This window comes from Colobus angolensis, unplaced genomic scaffold (genome assembly GCF_000951035.1).
Source record: "Colobus angolensis palliatus isolate OR3802 unplaced genomic scaffold, Cang.pa_1.0 Scaffold360, whole genome shotgun sequence".
Lineage (NCBI taxonomy): Eukaryota > Metazoa > Chordata > Mammalia > Primates > Cercopithecidae > Colobus > Colobus angolensis.
In genome coordinates, this window is record NW_012116933.1 from 2758542 (window position 1) to 2763994 (window position 5453).

Sequence of the window (5453 nt, forward strand, 5' to 3'; positions counted from 1 at the left end):
TCCATTTGCTTGGTAAATATTCCTTCATCCCTTTATTTTGAGCCTATGTGTGTCTTTGCACATGAGATGAGTCTCCTGAATACAGCACCCCAATGGGTCTTGACTCTTTAATCAGTTTGCCAGTCTGTGTCTTTTAATTGGGACATTTAGCCCATTTACATTTAAGGTTAATATTTTTATGTGTGAATTTGATCCTGTCATTATGATGCTAGTTGATTATTTTACACATTAGATGATGCAATTTCTTTATAGTGTTTATGGGCTTTACATTTTGGTATGTTTTTGCAGTGGCTGGTACCAGTTTTTCCTTTGAATATTTAGTGCTTCCTTCAGGAGCTCTTGTAAGGCAGGCCTGGTGGTGAAAAAATCCTTCAGCATTTGCTTGTCTGTAAAGGATTTTATTTCTCCTTCACTTATGAAGCTTAGTTTGGTTGGATATAAAATTCTGGGTGGAAAATTCTTTTCTTTAAGATTGTTGAATTTTTGGCCCCACTCTCTTCTGGATTGTAGGGTTTCTGCAGAGAGATCTGCTGGTAGTCCGATGGCCTTCCCTTTGTGGGTAACCTGAACTTTCTCTCTGACTGCCCTTAACGTTTTTTCCTTCTTTCACCCTTGGTGAATCTGATGATTATGTGTCTTGGTGCTGCTCTTCTTGAGGAGTATCTTTGTGGTATTCTCTGCATTTCATGAATTTGCATGTTGGCCTGTCCTGCTAGGTTGGGGAAGTTCTCTTGGATAATGTCCTGAAGTGTGTTTTCCAACTTGGTTCCATTCTCCTCATCACTTTTAGGTAAACCAAACAAAAATAGGTTTGGTCTTTTCACATAGTCTTATATTTCTTGGAGGCTTTGTTCATTCATTTTCATTATTTTTTCTCTAATCTTGTCTTCATGCTTTATTTCATTAAGTTGATCTTCATGCGCTTATATCCTTTCTTCTGCTTGATGGATTCAGCTATTGAGACTTATATATGCTTCATGGAGTGTTTTTCAGCTCCATCAGGTCATTTGTGTTTTTCTCTAAACTGTTTATTCTAGTTAGCAGTTCCTGTAACTTTTTATCAAGGTTCTTAGCTTCCTTGCACTGGGTTAGAACATGCTCCTTTAGCTCAGAGGAGTTTATTATTTTACCCACCTTCTGAAGCCTACTTCTGCCAATTCCTCAAACTCATTTTCCATCCAGTTTTGTTCCCTTGCTGGCAAGGAGTTGTGATCCTTTGGAGGGAAAGAGGAATTCTGGTTTTTGGAGTTTTCAGCCTTTTTGTGATGGTTTATCCTCATCTTTGTGGATTTATCTGTATTTGATCTTTGATGCTAATGACCTTTGGATGGAGTTTTTGTGTGGACATCCTTTTGGTTGATGTTGATGTTATTGCTTTCTGTTTGTTAGCTTTCCTTCTAACAGCCAGGCCCCTCTTCTGCAGGTCCACTGGAGTTTGCTGGCGGTCCACTCCAGACCCTGTTTGACTGGGTATCACCAGCAGAGGCTGCAGAACAGCAAAGACTGCTGCCTGCTCCTTTCTCTGGAAGCTCTGTCCCAGACGGGAACCTGCCAGATGCCAGCCAGAGCTCTCCTATATGAGGTGTCTGTCGGCTCCTGCTGGAAGGTGTCTCCCAGTCAGGAGGCACGGGGGTCAGGGACCCACTTGAGGAGGCAGTCTGTCCCTTAGTAGAGCTTGAGCACTGTGCTGGGAGGTCTTCAGAGCTGACAGGCAGGAACATTTAAGTCTGCTGAAGCTGCACTCACAGCTGCCCCTTCCCCCAGGTGCTCTGTCCCAGGGAGATGGGAGTTTTATCTATAAGTCCCTGACTGGGGTTGCTGCCTTTCTGTCAGAGATGCCTTGCTCAGACAGGAGGAATATAGAGAGGCAGTCTGGCTACAGTGACTTTGTAGCCCTGAGGTGGGTTCCTCCCAGTTGAACTTCCCCACAGCTTTGTTTACACTATGAGGGGACACCGCCTACTCAAACCTCAGTAATGGCAGAAGCTTCTCCTCCCACCAAGCTCAAGTATCCCAGGTCAACTTCAGAGTACTGTGCTGGCAGTGAGAGTTTCAAGCCAGTGGATCTTAGATTGCTGGGCTCCATGGAAGTGGGATCTGCTGAGCAAGACCACTCAGCTTCCTGGCTTCAGCCCCCTTTCCAGGGAAGGGAACAGTTCTGTCTCATTGGTGTTCCAGGCACCACTGGTGTACAAAATAAATACATACATATATACATACATACATACATACATAAAATAAACCTCCTGCAGCTAACTGGATGTCTGTCCAAACGGCTGCCCAGGTTTGTGCTTAAAACCCAGGGCCCTCATGGTGTAGGCACCTGAGGGAATCTCCTCATCTGTGGATTGTGAAAACCATGGGAAAAGCGTAGTATCTGGGCTGGAGTGCACCGTTCCTCATGGCACAGTCCCTCATGACTTCCCTTGGCTAGGGGAGGGAGTTCCCAGACCCCTTGCACTTCCCAGGTAAGGCAATGCCCTACCCTGCTTCTGCGTGCCCTCTGTGGGCTGGATCCACTGTCTAACCAGTCCCAGGGAGATGAGCCAGGTATCTCAGTTGGAGATGCAGAAATCACCCCCTTCTGCGTTTGTCTTGCTGGGAGCTGCAGACCAGAGCTGTTCCTGCTCGGTCATCTGGTCATCTTGCCCTGGACTGACTTTCTCGTTCTCTCTTTTCTTTTCTTTTCTTTTTTTTCTTTTCTTTCTTTCTTCCTTCCTTCCTTCCTTCCTTCCTTCCTTCCTTCCTTCCTTCCTTCCTTCCTTCCTTCCTTCCTTCCTTTCTTCCTTCCTTTCTTTTCCTTCCTTCTTTCTTTTCTTTCTTGTTCTTTCCTTCTTTCTTTTCTCTTTCTCTTTCTTTCTTTCTTTCTTTCCTTCTTTCTTTCTGTTTTTCTTTCTTTCTCTCTCTCTCTCTCTGTTTCTTTCTTCCTCCCTTTCCTTTTTTTTTGAGACAAGAGTCTTGCTATGTTGCCCAAGCTGGTTTCAAACTCCTGAGCTCAATGGATCCTCCCAGTTTGGCTTCTGAGTAGTTGGAACTATAGGCGTGCAGCACCATTGTTTGCTGTATTCTTTATTTGAGCTGATGCAACGTAGAATTTTTTAAAAAAACAATTTTGTAAACAAATATTTACAGGGACTGGAATTCTTTTTTTAGGGAGAAAAGAAGGAATAATTTCCCAGCATTGGTTTACAGAAACTTCAAGAGGTTCAATTTAGATATTATATTAACAGTGATCTTATAAATAAGGAAAATTGACTTACTGTAGGAGAAGGGAAATGATTAAGTTTACAAAAACATTTATTAATTTTTACATGTTAAGCTTTTCTTAAGCTATTTACTGAGTGCATAGTGATACTATACACGGGCAAATATGCTCTTTAGGATTCAGAGATATGTATACCCCAAAGCAAATGGATTTCAAAGTATGTTTCAGTGCTCCTGGATTATCTTTTCTTGGAGACTCTTTAAAAATTATACTCATTTAAATGAAATATATTAAGTCTCAGTGGCCAAAAAATAAAAGAAATGATGAATCAGAAAACTTTTCAGTGTTCTTTCAGTCTCTAGTTATTTATCCACCCATTCAACAAATACTTATGTATGTGCCATTTGGTGTTCTAGCTGATGGCAATGGAACAAATAACAAAAAATCCTGCCCTTATAAAACCTTATAATGCAGAGTTAGGAGGAAGACAAAATAAAAAATTAACAAGTAAATTTCCCAATTATATGGAAATTAATAAGACATATGACAAAGTAAAGCTGGGAAAGGAGTAGGAAGTGTTGAGATATGAAATAGGGTGGCTAAGCAAGTCTTCATTGATGAGCCAACATTTAAGCAAACACCAACAGAAGGTGGATGTGCAAGCCATATGGTTATCTGAACAAAATATACTTCATGCAGTGAATCAGAAACGCAAGGCCTTGAAGTAGGGGCATTCCTGGCTATCCCAGGAACAGAAAACAGTCAGAGTTGCGGGACAGAGTAATGAAGGGTAAACTTCCTAGGGTTCTGAGATCAGAATGGTAAACAGGTCCAGGTCTTATAGGGCCTTACAAATCAGTGTAAGGACATCAGATTTTTCTCTGAGAGGTGAATGTTTTGAAAGTTTTAGGCAGAAAACCAATATTCTCTGACTTATGTTTATAAAAGAAAGTCTCTGTATACTATCTTGCAAATAGTCTGTATGGGGTAAGATGGCAGCAGGAAGGCCTGTAAGCGGGCAGTTAAAATAATGGCAAGTGAAAAATAATCATGATCGAACAAAGGCGGCAGCTATGAAGGTAATGAGTGGTGGGTGAATTCTGGATTATTGGATATATTTTGAGGATCGAGCCAATGGGATTTGATTATAGATTGGATGTAGAGTAAGAAAGGTCAAGATGGCTGCAAGATATTTTTAAACTGAACAACTGGAAGAATAGCATTGCCATTAGCTAAGGTGGAAAAAAATCGTATGTGGGACAGGTTTGTGTGTGGTGAGGGAAAATCTAGAATCCTTTGTGGGACATATAAATTGGAGATGTCATTTAGACATTAAGGGGGAGATGCTGAGAGGGTCAGTTGCCGGTTCAACCCTGGAGTTCAACACAAATCTCCAACCTGTAACATGTACATCATCCACACATCCTTAGATATATCCAATTCTTAAAAAAATAATTATTTCAAGACTCATTCTTTCATTCAAGGTCAAAACTGCCAGTATCTGAGCTCTTGGATCCTAAAGTGCTTGATTCCCTTTAATCTGTCACAACGCTCAATTTTAGCAATTACAAGATCTAGGCACTTATTTTATAATCTCTCTCTCTCTCTTTTTTATTTTTGAGACAGAATCTTATTCTGTCACCCAGGCTGGAGTGCAGTGGCACGATCTCAGCTCATTGTCTCCCAGGTTCAAGCGACTCTCCTACCTCAGCCTCTCAAATAGCTTGGATTACAGGCACATGCCACCATGCCTGGCTAATTTTTGTATTTTAGTAGAGACAGGATTTCACCATGTTGGTCAGGTTGGTCTTGAATTCCTGACCTCAGGTAATCCACCTGCCTCAGCCTCCCAAAGTGCTAGGATTACAGGCGTGAGCCACCATGCCCAACCTATAAGCTGTTTATTCCTATTATTTCCTATTATCTTTTGGTTTTCTGTTTAGGCAACTGAGGGAAGAAACATTGGGGAAATAACTGATTAGATTAATTTGCTTCAATCATTATTCATTTTAGTCACTTACCAAAAAAAAATAATAATAATAATAATAAAGCATAATATAACAAAATCCAATCAGCACCAAAGTTTTACCCTTTTTATTCTGTCTCCCTCCCCTCTTCCTTCCTGCCCTCCTTTCTACTCCTTCCTTCTTTCTCCTTCTTCTTCTTCTTCTTCCTCTTCTCCTTCTTCTTCTTCTTCTTCTTCTTCTTCTTCTTCTTCTTCTTCTTCTTCTTCTTCTTCTTCTTCTTC

At 41.1% G+C, this 5453-nt stretch overlaps 1 protein-coding gene across 1 annotated transcript in view; it reads right to left on the reverse strand.

Annotated features, from left to right (window-relative positions):
- Positions 1 to 5453, reverse strand: part of LOC105519904 (multidrug resistance-associated protein 1-like) — a 97118-nt gene that overhangs the window by 40112 nt on the left and 51553 nt on the right. The window lies entirely within an intron of this gene.